Source organism: Anopheles darlingi, chromosome 2, assembly GCF_943734745.1.
Source record: "Anopheles darlingi chromosome 2, idAnoDarlMG_H_01, whole genome shotgun sequence".
Classification (NCBI taxonomy): domain Eukaryota; kingdom Metazoa; phylum Arthropoda; class Insecta; order Diptera; family Culicidae; genus Anopheles; species Anopheles darlingi.
The window spans coordinates 67,808,557-67,828,556 of NC_064874.1; the positions used below are offsets into that span (position 1 = coordinate 67,808,557).

The 20,000-nt window shown below is 49.1% G+C and overlaps 1 protein-coding gene across 3 annotated transcripts in view; it reads left to right on the forward strand.

The window, feature by feature from the left end:
- LOC125952297 (dual specificity calcium/calmodulin-dependent 3',5'-cyclic nucleotide phosphodiesterase 1A-like) overlaps positions 1 to 20,000 on the forward strand; it is a 198,418-nt gene that overhangs the window by 27,687 nt on the left and 150,731 nt on the right. For 2 of the 3 annotated variants that reach the window (XM_049681703.1, XM_049681704.1), the window contains exon 1: positions 1,653 to 1,863. The exons of the other annotated variant lie outside the window; for it this stretch is intronic. The gene's annotated coding sequence lies outside the window, so the exon portion shown is untranslated. Of the gene's footprint in view, positions 1 to 1,652; positions 1,864 to 20,000 lie in introns of those variants that run through there. 3 annotated transcript variants of the gene reach the window in all.

The following is a 20,000-nucleotide window of genomic DNA, read 5'->3' on the forward strand; positions in this document are numbered from 1 at the left end:
GAGAGAGCGAGAGAGAGAGGGTGGGTTCCGTTGGACGGAGTGGGCCACTCCGGGTGACCAAATTTTTCAATTTAACTTTCCAACTCCCTTTCCGGAGTAAACTTCTTGCTGCTTCCGCAGTGGAGACAACAGCACCTCCAAGCGGTTGGCCTAGTTGGCTGGATAGGGAGCTCGTACTAGCTACCATTGGCATTTCCACGTTGTTTTTCTTTCTTTCTTTTCTCTCCTTGTGTGTGTGTGTGTGCGCGCATCTGTGGCGGGAAAACGGCTCCATTAAGCGCACACCTGCCTGGCATTGCTTTTCACCAACGATTTCGGTGACCGGAAGGAGTGTTTTTGAAAGGATTTTCCATGGTTTTCCACGATTTTCCGCGATTTCCAACGTCGCAGCTCAGCTTCGAGCGAGCTTTTGCTTTTTGTGCTTCACAGATTGCAATGTTTACTTTCGCGCAGCGGAGTGAGACAAGGGTAAAGAAATTCTCCGTAATGTTTACAAGCTGCAGAGAAGCAACATCTCCGACACGCCACCCTTCCCTAAGGGTTGATTAGAGGAAAGGGCCAGCGAGAACCAACCGTGGGTCGGTGACCGGATTCCAAGTCAGCAGTTCGTTAGCTGGACAGTCCGGGCCCAATTCGATTACTTTCCCTCCTGCTCGGGGCGGTGTCACCTGGCCTGGGTGTTACATCGTTGCATGCAGGGAAAGTGGAAGTGGTTCGAGGGAGGCTGCACTACCTTTAGCAGCCCTTAGCAACACTCCAACCGTACAGGACGATGAGTGACGATGACGGTTTCACTTGAGATCATCAGAGCGAGGCGCACTACTGCACTTACGTGTCCTGACACCTCCAGGGATGATTTGGGGGATGGAGGAGGGTTGAACGAGAGGGATGAAGCTCAGGATATTGCCAGGCAGGTCAGGAGAGGAGTGCTGCAATGTCCGGAGACAATTTCCTTACCAGTCTGCCTCTGTGTGTTTGTGAGCACGAGTGTATGTGTGTCTGTGTGTGTGTGTGTGTGTGTGTGTGTGTTTGTCTGATTTTGGTTGTGCAAAAAGGTGTTGGCCCCTCAAACCGTATGGCGTGTCAGATGCTTTCTGCTGTCAAGTGAAAACGGAGCTTAACGTGTTCGGGTGTGCGCGCGCGTGTGTGTGTGTGTCAAGAAGAAAGATTCAACCGAGCAGGCTCTTGATGTGATATAGGCTGGCAGCTACCGCGAGCAGGTTAAAGGTGAAATGAATGGAATGGTCTTGGGGCTCTTTGCTTAAGGCCTCTAGCTCTAGCAATGAATTGTTTCTCGCTCCTCGTTATCATCGTGACGCGGCGCTCCGTGTCGACTTGTGAGTGTGAGCGAGTGGAACATCCGGGCACCCCTCCATTACTAGCACCACCCCCTGCATCGACGTCTCGGTGTGACCGTTTAGCGCAGTAGATTGAATTGATAATTGTGTTAGCTGCTAGCCGCGTTATCATGTGTTTCATCTGCTCTTCATAGCCTTCTCGCTCTTTTCTTTTTGCTAAATACGACCTCTCAGCTCCCCTGCCCCCAAAACGTGTGCGTCTGGCCAAAAGAGAAGGTGAGGTGTGTTAGTGTGTGCGGAAAGGGAATTTAATTTATCGTTCGGATAGATTGGATTTTGATTGGCCAGAAACGGGCGAGAGGTGCCGATTCGAAAGAGACAGCACCGCAACAAGTGGCTTCTCAGCAGCAACACCGATCGCAATCTGGTGCAGGCTCAACGGCTCAACGGAAAAGGCGGTCAGCTGGTGCTAGACCGATCGACGGAGCTACAAAGCACTCGAGGCACACGACAGCTGTGCCACGCCGTGTCGGTGATTGTTTCAACCACCAGGAACCGTCTGAAGGTAGGTAGGGAGAGCCCTGGAAAGGCAGACCCAGTAATGTGGCCAATGTGATGGGGAAGGGGGATTCAATTCCGGTGCCGATCTGCTGCTGCTGCTTCTCACCTTCACCGCTGTAATCGATTGTAATCGGATTCACTGCCGCTCAAACACCAGCACAACGGGCGCGTGAATGGAGGCGCCTGGTCCGGAAAATGAAATCACTTCCTCTCTGGGGAACACATCACACACACACACATATACACCTTGGACGTCGTGTAGTCACATGACAGGCACATGCGGATGGGGAGGAGAATCGCTCTATTGATTAGATTATAAAATATGCTAATGTTATTAAGCGAAGTTATGCGGTTAAAATCGATACCTGAATGTCTGGTGTGTGTGTGTGTGTGTGTGTGTGTGTGTGTGTCAGTGTATGTGTGTTTAGGGAACGCACGAGGTGTGCCAATTATACGCCTGGCCGAAATTCGTAAAACATTGTCAGTAATCGAATTAAAATTCCAAACCACGCGCACTGGCACAAACATGGACCAAAACGGCAACACAACACACAACAACTGACCCATGGTGGGGTGAGGACTCGTTGTGTTGGGAAGCAGAGTGTGTGTGTGTCTATGTGTATGTGTGTGTATTTATTTATGGCAGCAATATGGATAAACACATTTGCGAATCGAATCAATAAGGTATCCAGTTCGAGCTCAAGTAAATATTTGATATGAAATTGTAGCAACACACTGGTGCTGCTGCTGTTGCTGCTGCAAGCGGAAGAAACACGAGAAAGTACACATTGGGAGGACCACAACTGCACGGACTCCTCATGACCTCTCAACATACGAGATAGAGACGAGGACGACGAGATTGCGACAAGAGATTGTTATTAGAGTCATCGATTTAAATCAATACACGCCGTGCCATGCTCATCGCAGGGTGTAGCGTAACGCCTGTGACTGGCTCGCTGACCAAGCTCAATGAGCTTTCAGTTTCATCGGTTTGATCGAGTGTTATCCGTGAACATCATCGGAAGCTGTGTGCTCTATTGCTATCCAACCAGTCACGAACTCGACACCACTGAAGGCGGAAAAAGGGAAAAAAGGATGTGCGCCTCACTTGGTTTGGCGTGGCTAGATTTATGTGAAAAGTAAAATAATCTGCTATCGCTCGGTGTGAAAGGACCTTCCTGAAGCACGTCGCTGACGTGCAGTCAGTCACGTCTTCCGTTCAGTTTGCACAAAAGCTATTGCATCGTTCCGCTTTGCGTTAACTTGCTTTTAAACACCAGAGACAGAGAGAGTGTGTGCGTTTTGTGCATAACGCTCAACATCATCGACGATTCCTTGTTTGCGTGAAAATCAATCGATTGCCAGTCATCATCAAAGTGAATCGAAATTAAACATCGTCGCTTCGTTTCTGTTAAACCGATTTTCCCCTCTTCACGGGCCAGGAAAATTTTCTTCATGGTTTTTAACCCACGGCAAGGTGGTGATGGTGGTGGTGGAGTGTTTATTTTGATTAATTGTTCCACCGAGGGTCCCGATCCGATCCGGTCCGATCCGATGGCCATGGTCACGCGTTGACTTTCACCATCTTCTTGCGAAACAGAGAGTTGGAAGAAAAGTTGCTCACAGCGGGCCTATCTTGCCAGCCAGCCAGCCAGCCAACCAGACTGGGGAGTCAACGGACCTCCGGACCGATGAATGGCTCGTGGGAGTTCGATTTCATCATCAACGATCGTTAACGATGATTGCCTTGGGGGGGTGGGACCCACCGTGGGGAGTGTTTCTTCGCGGGCAAGCAAGTAATCGAAATTGGAAAAAAGGCCCACCAGCTAACAACAACAACATCGACGACGACGACAACGACGAAGACGAAGACGACAGCATGAACTGCATGCGGCGCGGAAAGGTGCTCGGTGTGTGTGTGTGTGTGTGTGTGTGTGGGATGCCAGTAGCAGCAGCAGCAGCAGCAGTAGCGAAGACTGTGTGCGAGAGAGAGCGATGTATATAGAGTGTGTGAGCGAGACAGCGCGAGCCTGGTTGAGGTTATGAATTATAAATTAATTTTCCAAAAACGCGGACGTCAGCGCAGAGGCAGCAAACGGTTCCGTGGACGTTGCCGCCGCTCGAATTTCGGTTCGTGATTGCGTGCCACGTCACTTACCGAGCACGTGTGTGCCCTGGTAGTGTGTGTGCTGGTGTGTGATTTAATCCGATCATTGGCCTCTTCAGTTACATTCTGCCAATTGGACCCAAAGAATGGATTGAAAGGACGACTGCTACTAATCTGGCCGGTGGTCACTCGGAACCACTGATGGAAAAGCAATTTTCTCCCCTTCTTTCAGACAGCATAATTTCCATAACGAAAGAAAAAGAACTCACTCCACGCTCCTCCACCATTATCGTGTAATGAACGGGCGGTCATTCGGTGGCAATTATAAGCTCGTCGAAACACTCGCGATGGCTCGCGATGTTGCTGTAGCAGAGGACGAGCATTAGGAGGAGAGGCAGGCAGGCAGACAGGCAGTCTTCCTTTCCTTCCATCCCTCCGTTGCCACTCGTCCATGGCCATCACGGCATTGGCTAACTCAGCGCAACCCAAACGTCCAGCACCCTAATGGGTGACATTAACAGTTACGTCTGACTAGTTTGATTGATGTTTTCCTTCGTTTTCGCTTTGCTGCACGTCTCTCACTCTCTCTCTTTTTCTCTCTTTGCCTCTCTCTCTTTCTCTCTGCCGGACTCGTACCAATCAGCTGTTAATGGAGCCGCTCAGTAATAGCCTCTTCTTCGGGATAATTATAGTGACATTAGCCTGACAAGGGAGGAGAGGAGAGGGCGGAGGTGAAGCAAGTGGTTGTGCACCAGCCTTTCCGTGTGGCCACCCCTTTTTGGCTGATCATTTGTCGCTCCATTGATTCACTTTGTCGCTTCGAGAGGCGCTCAATGCATAAACACTTATGCTCGCCCACTTCATGGCTCCTGGTGGTGGCTTGGCTGGTTGGCCAGCCAGCCTGGCTGTATATCGGTTCCTGTCCATCACTGCCATCTCATCGACCTCTTCCGGTTGCCACTTGGTTGCTCAGGGTTGTGCCAGCGTGTGTTTATCGTATCAGGTAATCAATGCAAACACATTCGAGTGTTTATAGTGATCATGATTTATTTGCATAGCTGATTAGCGGTCCCAGGGTGGTGGTGAACCAGGTAATCTCGTGATTGGTCTCGAGGTGGCTCGAGTAGCTCAGGGGGAGTGGAATTGAAAAACAATCCCGGAATAACTTGACAACGGTGACAACTTTGTAGCGCACGATATTGTGGTTCTCAGGAAACATTTTCCGCTTTGAGATGGCGAAGGTAGCAGGCCGGCAGAGGCAGTACCTAGAGTGACTGCAGATCCGATTAGATATTAGGCATTGTTATGGGCACCATCTCGACATCGATAGCGGCTTTCGAAGAGGCGGCTTGAACTCTCCTTGTTGTATCGTTTCCTCAAAAGCTCTGCTTACATGCTTCCAAGTAGCTGTGTGTCTGTGTGAGTGCACATCAATCGGTGTTCGCCTTCCCCACGACAGAGCAGATGAATTGTGGCATTATAAACGGTTCACTTAGCAAGCCCGTAAGGCCAGCACTAACGAGAAAAAGACAGAGAGAAAGAGCTGGAGACAGGGGTCCTGGGAAAAAGAGGATGCCCGAGCGAGCCTCTCGCGGCGTGTGACGCACGTAAAACAAATGCCCGAGACAAACGATTGTTCATTTTTCATCGCTCGCGCTTTTCTTCCATATTCTCCACATTTTCCAATCCATATTTCAATAGGTTTTTCGCTGTGGACCGGGCGGGCGTTCCAGCCTGCCAGCTAAGGGTTCGATGGTTCGCTCGAAACGAACCAAACCCCCCGAACAAAGGATTGTCATTTCCGGGCGCTCCGGGTGCATCATATGATGGTGTGTGCGTGTGTGTGTGTCAGATGAAACGTCTGCGACGAGGCCGTGGCCAAAGCCCGATGGTTGACCGAGTGGCCACATAAATTGTTTTTATGTTTTCCTCCCACGCGCTCGGAACCCCCGTTATGCTCGGAACCATCAGACTCGTTACATGCGCCGTCCGTTCACGTACTCGAGTACATCGACTCGTCTGCCGATGGTTGTACGAGAAGGATGAAACGCCGGCGTTTATACTTCTATGTTAAAAGGGGGTAGCGCTCTTTCCGGTGGCCACCACCCACCCATCGACATCGATTTCAAAGTTTCGATTCGAGGGTCCCATTTGCTGCGAGTCACTGTGACGGCGGTCCTGGTCCCGGTCCCACGTCCTCTGGACCGTTTTTATGTGTTTTATCTCTCTGAAGAGAAGGACCTCTCGGGGCAGAGCAAGCATAAAACATGATGTGGCGCATTCATGCAATCGCTATGCGCTTGTTTTTTGGGCATGAAAAGTGAAGAGAGAGAGGGCGAGGGAAAAAAAACACGAAAATCATCGCATCGCACACAACAACATCAAAGCCGCCCACACTTTTCGCGTACAATAACGCCTTTTCCGTTGTGATGTTTCGTAGCTTTTGCGCCTCTTCTACTTCTACCCCAATCCCTTTGAACGAAATGGCGCGAGCGCGCGAGAACGGATCGAGTTGGTGGACGACTTCTACACGCCCGGCCTCTGCTCGACGCTGTTGCTATTTTCGCGCCTGCTTGCCTGTTAAAAGCGTACCAGCCACTAGCATCGAAAATCGGCCCAGAAAGCGGAACGCTTTCCATCCGAGAGGTGAGAGGTACACCGGTTATCGGATCGAAGCGTAGTGGCGGCCGTTAGGCGAAGGTGATTACTGTGCCAGCCGGTTGGCCGATGTGTAGGGCAGGATATTTATAGTCCAGCGATGTTCGGTGCTTCGGTGACATCAGCTTAGCAAACCATCTTCCAACTTCGATGTCGCTGAAGAGAGAGAGCGAGATAGGTGTATTCCGAAATGTAGTTCACGTCGATCCCGTGCTCCGGTTGGGCGCGTTGGCCAGCGCAAAGACACCCTAATGAGGGGATGAAACGGGGGCGTGGGTGATATGGGGTTGGTTTGCGGAGCGCTGCTCCGAGTATCATCGTGTCACCATATTTAGCTACACGGTTTTAGTGCTTTAATGGATACACCTTTCTCGCTGTTTAACCAACTCCCTACCCTCCCCCACATCCCCCTTTGCACACTAAAGCAGAAGTGAGCTTTAAAGCTCGCTTTTGTCGCACACCGAAACGCGCCATTTTAAGAAGCAAATTTTATGGGGATGAACCACCCTTACGCGGCACCGAAAGTGGCTTCCAGAGCATCTGGAGCACCGGGAGGGGGAGGGGGCTGATTTGATTGAGGATGATTAGATTAGATATTGGGGCTCCATCTACGAGGCAAGTGCTCAGCAAACTGCTTTAAAGTGTTCGTTTGCTCCGGTTTTGGCCGCCACCTGAACCTCATAAAACATGGCCGACAGACAGCGTCGTTTTCATGCTTTAAAGATACCTCGAACCTCGCCCCTTAATGCCTCATTGATTTCATTGGATCATAAATTGGCGTATCAAATGGCGATGTCGATGTGCGGTGCCGCCAACGGACGACTTGCGTTGCGCGCGTGCAATTGTTTACAGTAAGTCGCGAATCCACGCGCGAGTTCACGTCCGGACGCAGCTGAAAGATGAAACCCAAACGAGAGAGCGTCGGCCTTTTGACGTTTCGCGTTCGAATCGAATCGTTGTTCGCGAGTGATCGAAATATGGGGTTTTGTGTATATCTGATCGTGCCGTCTGGTCCCTAGATGAGGAGTCCACCCTTTTTGGGGGAGGGGATGTTCTATGACGCATTGCATGTGAGCGCACACTGGCACACACACACACACAGACAGAAGCGCGCGTCCAGTGCATGAGATGATGAACTGGTTCCTGGTTCTGAAACTGTTTTCGATCCATCATCATCGTCTCTCTCTCTTGCTTTTTCTGTTCCTCATTCACATGCAAGCGAGGGAAAAGAAAACAACAAAACGTGCTGCGTAAAAAAGGAAGAAAAAAAAACCCAAAGCGCGGAGCAAATCCTTTTGGGTCCTCGGTTCGGTGGCCGTAAAAAAATAACAAATCGTTCCCGGACGCAAAGCGGTCGACGAATGCTTTTGACGATTCATCCAGCCTCCAGACGGAGGGGGAAACTCGCATTAGCGGCGGCACTATTGGCATTCGCACCTGACGTGCGTCCCAACGCGAGCGAACGAATATGTGGCCTGATGGTAGAGGTTTTAACTCCTCCCGGTGGCCTCCGGAGGACCGTTAAAGGGACGGATCGCACATTCTAATAACGAGCGCTCGGGACTCCCGTGCTTACGGATCGGTCGTAATTTACGGCCAATGGTGGTGTGTGGAACCTTCTCGGTTCTGGGATGAGCCAGTTCTAGGAGCAGCATAGGTGGCCACCAGCCAGCCAGTAAATCATTCCCGGTATACGCCTACGCGCGCCACCACATGCACCACCACCGCCGCCATTCCAGTGGACTCCACACGTGTGAACTGATCAGTAACAGAGCTGGTCAACTTGTCGGGATTGGCGGGCGGGCCCTGCTCCACCCGGGGAATGACCACCCACCGGACGGAATGAATGTTTACGGTTCGGGGCGTCAGCTTCGCCTTGCGCGCGCGCTCGGACCGTGCTTTGGCGATACTCCCGAAGGGCCGATGCCGTGGCCGTTTCGGGCGCAGGTCCTCGTAAAGCACATCTTTACGATTTGTTCGGGAGCGGGATCGTAAAAATATGAAATAAAGGTAAATAAACGATGGTATTAAGGGAGCTAACGGTGCTCACCAGCTAGCTAGCTGGCTCGCTAGTGATCGCTCCGAGAAAAAGGTATCCCCTGCTGGATTGGATACCTTTGATGCGTTGGGATCTCGAAACAACGACCGCGATACCCACGGTTGGTTGGTTGGTTGGTTGGTGGTTTTAAATGTCTATCGCGTATCATTAGCCCGCGATAGCAAAGTGCGTGTTGAAAGTTAAAAAGCAGCACCCAACACTGGCGCGTAAACAGCTAAATTGGGCCCGGACAGTGTAGCGTCGGGGTAGCGGTCGATTAAAATTATAAAATGAAGCGATCAATCCATCACCATTTCTATTAGCGAGCGCCATTTTATTCGCGAAACAAGCGCAATCAGCGCATAAACATCAAAAGCGATGCCATTAAAGCATTTGCATCGTCTTACTAGAAATTGTTTATGGCAAAATGATCGATCTGCGACGCTTGATGCTCGCGGATTTGAATTTTTTTTCGTCAGCCACCAGGCGCCTCCATCGTGGCGCCTCCACCGCGTATGGGTATGCTTTGATTGCATCGGTTGAAAACGGTTAATCAAGTGACTTGCAACGCGGACCATTGTTTTGATTGCATACTCGGCAAGTACGGCAGTTTGCTGGCTGGAAAACAGACCACAAGTCTCCAACACAAATAAACAGCTCCGCTCTGGCCATATGGCTTCTGCCTCTTCCAGTGTTGTATCTATGCGTTCCACTCCAATGGAGCGTGATGTGGGAAGCAAACGCCATGCTGGTGCGCTGTGATGGACCTTTTTCGGAGATTGAATCGTAATTAACTACCATCGGGGTGGTTGGAGCAAAATTGAATTCGCAATCAAAATAAACATCATCCCCTTGGGGCCGTATCGTATCGGCCAGGATCTCGGAGAGCCGTGGGCAGTAGGCGCTTCTAGCATTGATCCCTTAAAAGCAGCCCGTAGCTCGAAGCCCAATGGTTTGGAAATTCATTTTAATTAACTCGCCGCGTCGCATAATCGTTTTAGTGTTCCTTTCCTCCTGTTCCGATGGCTACGGCGATGGATTTTTATTTTCTTTCGATCGGAATGTAGCGTGTAGCGTGACAGTTGAACTCGGTCGATGACGGTAGCGGAATATCACCCGAGAACGGAGTTGCTACACTGGAAACCGGATCATGTTAATGGATTTCCAGCTTCTCGCATTCCATTGGCCACGCTGATGCTTTGCGATGAAGCACACCAACACCAAGGCCGTGGTGCGAGCTTCGAGACAGATGAATCGCTTCATTCGTGCCTCATTCTCGACCGGCGTGGTAATTAACGGTAAATGGACTGATCAAACTAGCTACGCACCTCGAAGCAAGCAGTGATTTGTTTTCCATCAAGCCCGCAACCATTCGAGACTGGAGGCGAAACGATGAGAATGCTCTCATTTGCCGGTGTGCTCGCGCGCCAGCCACCTGACCACAATTAAGCTGATTATGACGGCAGCACGGTGCACAGGTGAACGATAGATTGTTGTTGCGAACGCACTGCGACTGCGACTGACGCAAACAGTGGCGTTTCGAATCGAATCGAAACGAAAAACCCTCCACCAAACCAAACCAAAAACATCCGCGCGCGAAAGGTTTCACGCGAGTTCCATGCGAGAGGCCGGCTTCCCGAGATGCTTGTTTATTTTCCAAACAAATAGATCACGCCAGCGGGCACGGGGAAGGTGCAGAGGAAAATTCGGGGCAAGCACAAAGATCGATGCGAACGTGATCGGTGGAATCGATTTTCGATTTTCACTTTGATTAACATCTCAGCGTGGGATTTCCGTTCACTTCGGTTCGGCCCAGGCGTCCGCGGTGCGTCACGAGGGCAAGTCTTTTGAAGGCTGGAGGAAAATCGATCACCAGACAGAGGAAAGGGGCTGACAGGGTGAGAAGAAGAGGGTCTGACCTGACGAGATGTGCGCCTCCTGGATGTCGAATAGCGTCCGGATGACGACGTATGCGCGGTGCGGGTTTTTCGTCTTGCGAGCGAAGCCATTTTTTGCCCTTCTCGTCTTCTACTACCTGCATCCCTTCACATCCACCCCCTCCCCCCACCACCAGTGCCAGTGAGCTGCTGTAAACAAACCGTGTCCCATCATATTTCGCTCGGGAGCGATCTCATCGTCCATTCCCACCCCACCGACGGGGGATGAAGGGGATGGTTTTAAGGGATTGAATTGCAGAAGGGAGGGAATGTACAATGGAGATGTTGTTTTTCGCTTTCGTGTCTTCAATTTTCCACCTCCTCCCGATGCGGGCAAGTAGTGCGCGTGCCAATGAGTGTTGAGGTGCATGATTCCTTCTCCTTCACTCGTTGGCGCACTCGTCGCCAGCCTGCCAGCCAGTCACTAGGCAAGGGCGGAAGGTGGACTGTTTGCAGTGTAGCAGCATGCCATTCCTCGGTTTCCTCTGAGCTACCGCCCTGGGGGTTGTAATGCGCAACCCCCAAATCACCCATTTCTATGCGAAGAAAATAAAACACCAACCTTGGGTTGTGGCGTCGGTTCTTTCGGTGTCGCACGTGGCCCTTCCCAGCTGCTGACGTCACATGGCACCAACAACACAACACGCACACCAACATCCACAGACAGCATAATCCCCCTCCCAAAAATTGTGGTGCTAGTGTTGCTGGTGAACAACGGAGCGAGCAAAACTATCACGAAACCACTTCTTCGGTTGTTGTTCCTTCTTGAGGTAAGACAACCGAAAAGTGTTGCTTGTCTTTAACAGCGGTGCAGCATAGCAAGAGAAACAACACCCCCAAAACATACACTCACTCACACACACACACACACGCGTACACAGACTAGAGTGTTTGGATAGAGAAACACGGGCACCATCACGGGAATGGTTACTCAATAGGGCCGCAGTAAATGGTCGACGGATTTCCAATTTATTACAATTAGCTAAGCCCCCGCCTCTTCACTTCCCATTTTTCTGGCACCCATTTTCCTCCCGTGTTTACACGGTGAAACAACGGCGTTTGTGTTTGTTTGTACGAGCTACAAGGCGTCAGGTCCGTTGTGGCCTCCTGGCCAGAGCTCGAAGGATTTTTGACAATTACGGTAAGCCCTTCTCGGAGTTTCGGAGCTGCGGGTGTCGAGCGTGTCGTGGTGTTGGAGCTGGTGTTAATTAGGCGCATGGTTTATGCGTCTACCAAGGACACACCTACCTTTTGGAGCAACCCCCTCCCGGCGGTTGACGCCATGGGTTGATGCTCCAGGCGCGAGCGGTCAGTGCACGAGGTCGGTCCTCTCTCTCTCTCGCTCTTTCGTACCGGACGCGGTAGTGGACTCCCGAATTAAGATGAGGTCGGTTGGGAAGGGTATCCGCTGGACAGGTTACAATCAATCAATACTTCTCATTAGCGCCCAGCTTTGATTGCTCAATCCTTGCCCATGCCGGCCGGGCTGGTTAGCTGGAGGAAAGGGCTGGAGGAAGGGGGGAACCATTTGATTGGTTGGCCGACCTTGATGTGGTATGTCCTACGGCTCTACGGGGTTTGGGGGAGCACTTTTTCGGTTGTTATTAAGGACCACGTGCGGTGCTATCAATCGCAACCCATCTTTTGGAAGGTTAGGATTTTTTGGGGAACAGACCGAAACTAAATTCAAGCGGTGCCAAGGCAGTATCTACATTTACCACCAGAAATCAAATCACTCAAGCTTATAGCTTTTCACTTATAAAACCTTGAACTTTGGTTTGGTTACTCACTTTTGTTACTTTTCATTTCAAGCCATAAATCCTTGCTTTTTAGATATCAAATTTGTATATTTACTCCCATCGTATCAGGATATTTACTTTAAGCAAGTGTTTGAAGGAAAGTTTGTTTTTGTTTTTTATACTATGAACGAAGCTACGACAACTATAAATCAATCCAACGTTACTTGTATTATAATTATTTGAAATAATTCGCTACACAATTATGCATTTGATCGAAAGATTTGGAAAATCCAAAGAGTTGAGCCTCAGAACGAAGAGGAAGCGAGCACAAACTGGTCTAAAGCTTTCATAGTTGCTTTATCAATTTTGTGACCAATTTACGAGAGACAGAAAAAGAGAGATCTTTATTTTAAATAGTTGAAACAGAAAATTGTAAATGTAGGCAGCTAACTTCTTTTATACTCTCGGTTCTCGTTACTTTGACTATCAGAAATGGCGATCGATAAACTTTTAGTGAGTGAAATTTATTAATTGTTTGGTTCAAATTAATTTTATGAATTTAGTTAAGTTGTTGATAAACTATTCAACCGTCGTTCATAGAAAATATACAATTAAAGCAACTATCAAAAACGGAGTTCACAAGTTATGAAGAAAATCATTTTAAAGCTATTTATAATCTTTGTAAAAAAAAAGGTCTGTTGAATCTCATAGGTATACCTTTCAAATGGAAATATGTGACACTGGAGAGTGAAATAAGTATACAGAAGTTAAAATAACTTAAAACTTAAGAACAAATGGACTGGTTCCATTTTCTCCACTGCTGTAGCTCTGTAGTCTGCCTTTGGAGGGTGTTATTAATGTCTTTAATATGTGCACCGCATTATCAACAAATCTTAAACCTTCAAAACGGTAAGCATCCGCTTAATACGGTCCGTATAGATATCAGAAAACGCCATAAATTACCCATAAAACCCTCCCTCAATTACAATCCTTCTGCAATCCTTTTGAAACGCCATTTATACTCGAGGACCGCAAGGTAATTCCTCAACCTTTTTCTCACTTCCATTTCGGTCCGGTCACGACTGCAGCGATAATCATGCCGATAAACGGCCATGCTCCGGCACTGGAACCATCAAAATGTGTGTACCTCTGCTGCTGCTGCTGCTGCTGCCACAGGAGCGCAATGGCTGCGGGCGTGTGGGCAAAGACATTTTACTCCGAAAATTGAGCCGTTCGTCATGAATTATGATTGAGCAACCGCAACCTTCCTACCGGTCGCCGCCAAAAAGGGGGGGTAGTAAAAGTACCGCGTCATCGCCGAGCACCGGGAAACGCCAAACATAGGAAATGGCATAAATAATTCCTCAGGCATCAGCGAGCGCCGGTGTGCTGGCTCGGTGTCCTTTGAAGCAGTTTTTCATTCACGAACTCATTTTATGTTTTTTTTTTGCGACGTTCTAAGTTTTGCACACTTTTCCCATCGCTCTATTTACACTGCAATTGGACAGTGAATATATACCGGTATTTACTTTAGCCCTTTTTTGACTCTCTCATGACGAATGCGCTACTAAAGCAATGCATCACTAGGAATGGCGCGAATAGCAAAAAATCTTTTCATAACAGTCTTTTCAGTAGCAGTTCACCAACGAGCTCTCTTATTTCAACGTTTCCTTCTCTCAATCCTCGTGAAACTATACGTATTATTTTTTTGTCAATTTTCTGCTGTGTATTTACTGAATTTTTTAATTAGTCGAGTGACGCTATTTTTCATTATTTTTCCCCGTGTTAGCTTTGATGTTCCTGGGCAAGATCCAGTCTCTTTTGAACTGTACCAACTATCATTAGACTCGTACTCTCTAAAAGTGCATAATTAATTACACGTTTCAATTTAATATTACGAAATTTTCTTCGTATTTCAGTAACAATCAAAAGCTCACTGCTAACATGGTTTATTCGATAGAAAAAAAATCGACGCTTTCAGATGAACAAAAATATTATCGAGTAATTTTCATCCATACGCAATCTACAAGACAAGGTGCACCATCGACAGTAACTTTCAACCGTTAATGCAGTCTCCAAGACATCATCAAGAACAAAACTTATTGTCTTCTTGTTATAAATTCTTATCAACAGTTCACGAGGTTCGAGCTAGCCTTCACAGAGTCCTTCTTGTTCTGGTAGGCACGTTCTCACGCTCCAACTTCAGTCGAGGTCACATTAGCGACCCCGTCGCCGGCACCCATGACGCCCGAGGCATTCATTTACTTTCTAATCGAAATTCCCACTTTCATGCTTTTCCAAGTCGTTCGTAGCGCGAAGCCATCACAGTCTACCCTTGCGAGGGCCGTGTTCTAGGCTTCCCTGTGTCACCAACACAGACTAGGGGCGCCTCCAGCGCAACAGGTTCATTGCATCACACCAAAACACACAAACACACACACCGTTGGTTCCATGATAACAAGCTCGTCCGTCAGTCACTTCATTGCGCTGCTGCTGCACGCGGGGTGCACGCGGGGTGCGCGCGGGGGCCCCTACACGTACGCTCCTCTCTCTTTCTCTCTTTCTTCCCCTCCTCGTACCACCCCACAATGGAGGTTTCGCTACTCGCGAACGACATGTTTCCGTTGCGGAACATGATTCGCTGTTGTCGCGGAACACGCCTTCCGGCACTCATTCTGTGCCCGGTTGGTAAAACCGGTCCGTCTAGGCCCACGGTACGCATCTTACCCCGCATCGCACCCTCTCTTTCCTCGCCCTCGCCCTGCTGGGCAAGTGAAGCGAACAAGTGTTCAATGAGCTCCGTCACCGCAACACGAACGCGAACGTTCGAACATCGATTTCGGGATTTGGGAATCGTGCGCGACAGTGTCACACACAGAGGCACCCCCACACCCCGCACCACTCCTTAGGTAGCGTAGCCTCATCGAGCTTCCTTATTTATGGGTTTGCTCAAGGCGCGACGGATCCCAACGACGACGACAACGACGACAACGACAAAGGCAAAAGGAAAGGACCGAGAGAACCAACGAGCAGGAGAGACGGGACCGGGCTCGACGGATATGGGAGTGGGAGAGAAATGACATCCAATATGTTGCGTTGCTGCGGCATATCGGTTCACTTTCATGGTTCGTTCGCTCGCGTGACGAATCGGAATGGTGGAAATTGGTGGCGGAAAACGGAAGAGGCCCAACTGCCAACAAGTTTCCCCCAAAGCAAGAGCCCCTGGAAAGAGGAGGGGAGAACGAACGGAAGAATGAAGAAGAAGTGACGTCGTTTTTCTTTGTTGGTCGCATTCTCTGGCACCAACGAAGGGGCCGCCGCTCGTCGCGTATAAAACAGAAGCAACTTACTTAAAGAAACTCCTCGGTGAGAGGAGGTGCGGTAGGGGAGTGGGAATGCTGTCCGGAAGATGGACTGGTAGGAAAACTGGTCGCTTGATTCCGGTTCACACGTTCGGAGACGGAGACGGATTCGTGGACACCAACAGAGGGAAAAGTGTCGGCCGTGGGGGTCTCCTGGAATGTGGGGTCAATTTGTAAAAGTTTCCTTCCAAAAAACCTCACAACCATCGAGGCCTCGCCAGGCTGTTCACGCCTCAGTCGCTCTCTTTTGCTCACCATTCCACTAATTGTGGACCTGGTGCCTGGTGGAATGCCCGCCACGTCGTCCACAGTCACCGTCGTGCTACTGTGGAGAAGGGAGAGGGGAGGGGGAAGGGAATTGGAAAATATGTGGATGCGGGATGGGGTGCAGCTCCCTGCTTCATGCTCTCAATCGATATCGAGTTACGGGAACATCATTCAGGATGTGTTTTCTATATCCAATTTGTAACAGCAATTTGTCCCGCCTTGCCTATGTGTGTGTGTGTGCCGGCCATAACGGCCACCAATTCCTGGAAGTGTGTGAAATGGATTCCCTTATTACGGGAGGGAGGCTGCTAACGGGGGGAGGACGCATGACGCCGAGTTAGTGAGCTGACAAATTAAAACAAATCACACAAATCAACGATGATGGATGTTGACGATGGACGGGGGATGGTTGGATAGGGGGGGGGGGGGGGTGTGGTTGTACTACTGTGATTGTGGCGATGAGTGTCGTCGAATCCATCCATGCTACCATGGCAAATGACTCGCTTTGACCGACTCGTCCTGACTGGGGAAACGAAAGTTCACAAAACCACCCTCGGCACCCTCTCATCCCTCTCATCATCAGCACCCTTAAACAAAGATGGATGTAATTTCAAACAAAAGTGACAATCTCATCATTTAACTCTCTCTCTGTCTCTCTGCTCGTCATCCCCTTCCACCCTCTGCACTCATCGGGCATGCGGTTTACTTTGTGGCGACGAACTTTTCCGATGAAAACGCCCCGCAACATTGTGCCGCTGCCTGGTGGGGAAAGCCAAGCTAGTGCGCCTATGGCATACCGTGGCGTGGCATGGCGTGCCCGAAGCAAAACCGAAGTTTTTTTTGGATCCGATTCGAAGAAAGGGGTTTTTGATTTATGCGCATAATTTTTCTTTCCACCCCAACTCACGGCACACACCCCCCTGGGATGGTCGCGGATGGTCGCACCAGCAGTCGCCGACGGTGTGCCTGACGGATTTGAAGCGAAGTGACTGGCAAATGGTTATCATTATTTGGATATTCGATACACCTTGACGAAGTTAAGTAAAGTTTTGCGATTCGGATCAGGAAACGTAGGAATGGGCGGTGGTGGTATGATCTATCGCACCAATTCAATCATTTTCACAGCTCACTGCAGAGGCCAGTGACTGCGACACCGGGGGAAGTGACTTTCCCGAAGTGACACAGCAAGCACGACAAGCTGGAATTCACTTTTGATGACAATCATTTACTTTACTTACTTCTGATCTGATAGTTCGTTAGCTGTTTGAGGTTCGTTCGAATGGGGTGTAAGCGTGTAATGGAACATCCCAATTGTTGTTGTTGAACCACAATCCACGGCTTAAACCGTTTTATGGCTGGCATTCCGGTGCCCAGACGTGCCCCTTCCGAACAAAGGACCTTCAGCATTCTCGGTCCATGGTCTGCATTGCAGCTGCATCGCACTGCAGGGGAGCACCCTCAACCGGTCCTTCCCGGTCCCTATGGAGCGTTTGTTCCGGTTTGATTGGTTTTCCGAGAGAACAATCATCCAAACATTGTCCATTCGTGCGCCCGCTTCGCCTCCATCACCATCACCATCATCATCATCATCACCGGCAACGCTTTAACCTTCCATTCCTTCTACGGCGAGTGAATGCGATGCATTTTACATTCAATTCCCCCGCCCTCGCCTACCACCTACTACCGCCCACCAATGATGGAACCGGATTTGAAAACAATAGTGTCCACCGGCTTGGCGTACGTGGAGTGTGCCGGAAAGAAGAAAATTCTCCATTTTCCATTTTCCAGCATACGCTGTGACCGAGTGGCAATGGCTGCGAGCAGCATAAGTAGTATGGTGCATTTTCCGCTGCGTAAACTGGGTGCTGGGATGACCGACATGCGACACACACCCACAGATACACATACACACACAATTTATGGACTCGTAAGCTGGGCACGGTCGGTTGGCCACTTGGAGGAAATGCAGTCAACATAAGTTCTCGCACATGCTGCAGGTTGCTGCTTTGCTCTCTCTCTCTTTCTCTCCTTCTCTCTTTCTCTCTCTCTCTCTCTCTCTCTCTCTCTCTCTCGCTGCTCTATGGCCGGCGAATAATCGATAAACAGAGTTGCATCGCGTCCGCCGACGCGGTGGTCGTGTGTCTCGGGAGGAATCGATAAATGTCGGAAGTCGGTAGTGCCGTAGTGTCCGGACGGCACAACCCCTTCGCACCACCACCCCCACGCAATCGGCATCCAGACCAGGCATCCACGTGTGGCTTCAGCGATGCCGGACGCTCGCACACACTCGCTGAACGTGACCGGAATGTCACGACATTTGCACGAGCGTTTACCCCGGGAGTACCTGACGCCCTCTGTCCTTCCCGATCCGCAACCGAACCACAGCACGAAAGGTACGCTCCGCCAGGATTCGATGGCGAGTGGCAGGTTTCGATGCGATTTCGGTTTGATTTGATTACGCGCGGGTAAATTGTGTTGCCAGCGCACAAATTGATGGACGTGCACCGAGGGAGGAAACCGCAAGCGGGAAGACCAGACCAACCTCGGGCTCGGGGCTCGCTTTTTGTGGATTTGATTTTGCTCCGTTCCAACGCCTCGGGAGGAGAAAGTGAATTCGATTCGTCGAAGGAACGGTAAATCGTGGGGCGAAAGATGGCAGCAGAATGCCAAGGGTAACCGAAGGTACTCGATCGTATTTTGAAGGATGATGACGAGTCATGCCGTTACCGTGTATGCCATTTTGTAGGAGCGAATGCTGTTGTGGAGTTTTACAAACATATCTCTACCTTAACAGCACAGTGACACCAGCTAATTCATAACGTAACGATTTTTCCCTGGTGGTGTTTGAATAATGTTAAAATGATGCAATGCCAACGTTACAATCTATTCCGGATCAAATGCTATTATACAATTTTGTGTTAAATTTTAGTTTCAAGTCTATTTTCAATGCACGACTTCCATAAGCTTGCTTCGACTAGTAAAGTCACCATTTTTACCGACGAATCCGAAAACACCGGAAGCCATTTATATGAATGAGTTGAGAAATCCAACTTTTTTCCTTTCCGGGAAGCGAAAACTGCTTCATGGAAAAGATTGACATTGACATGGATCCAAAACAACATCCTGTTGAGTAGCGTTCACCTCCAGGAGCAACCGAACTCCGAAACCCTAGTTGGCAATGTGGTAGCAGGATTATCCGTCGTCATTCATCTGTTCTGGGGGAGTTCATTCAAGGACGTTTTGGAATATACATATTCGTGCTGTTCAATGTAACAACTTCTAACAGCCCGTTCCCGATTTATGTTTTCATATGTTATTTGTTTGCTGAATTGTAGTTTTGGTCGGACAAAGCTTTAGGTCAGTCATCTGAAGTTTAGACACGTTCCTTTCTGTCTGAGTTTTTGTGACACTCGATTCTATAAGAATTTATTACATTTATTTGTGAAAAAAAAATTTAAGCACTTGCTCTAGTTAATGTAAATCTATTGAAACATTCCATTTGTCCTAATAGTGAAGGGGAATTCAAAAATTAGTTGTTTTGTTTCATCTGGTAGTTTGACAGGCTCGTCTTTTCTCATAAATGTAAACAAAAAATTGGCTTTTAATATTTATTTGTTGTAAAAATTATGAAAGACAATTTATCATGAATACTAAGAACTTCTAATACTGTAGTAACAGACGCCAATTTTAATAAAAACGAAGAAACATATTGCCATCTAATCGACAGCCACCATGTTATGTCATGGCCATGTTGACGGTTTCGTAAAACGTCTGATGGAACTGACAATCATTTGTTCCACAACTCAAGTTGCAAAACGTGAGCTCGCTTACGGGCGGGGATACGGAATCAATGTGTCGGATCCACAATCCATCGCAAGCTTATCATCAACCAGAATCGTCAACTCCTATCACCGTGTGGCGTTTCACCATCAACTGATTGTCAACCGACAATCTCCCCACCGGATATCAGCTACCTTTCCCCGGGTGCTGGCCAATCGGAATGTAATAAAAATCATTCTTCCACCATAAAGCT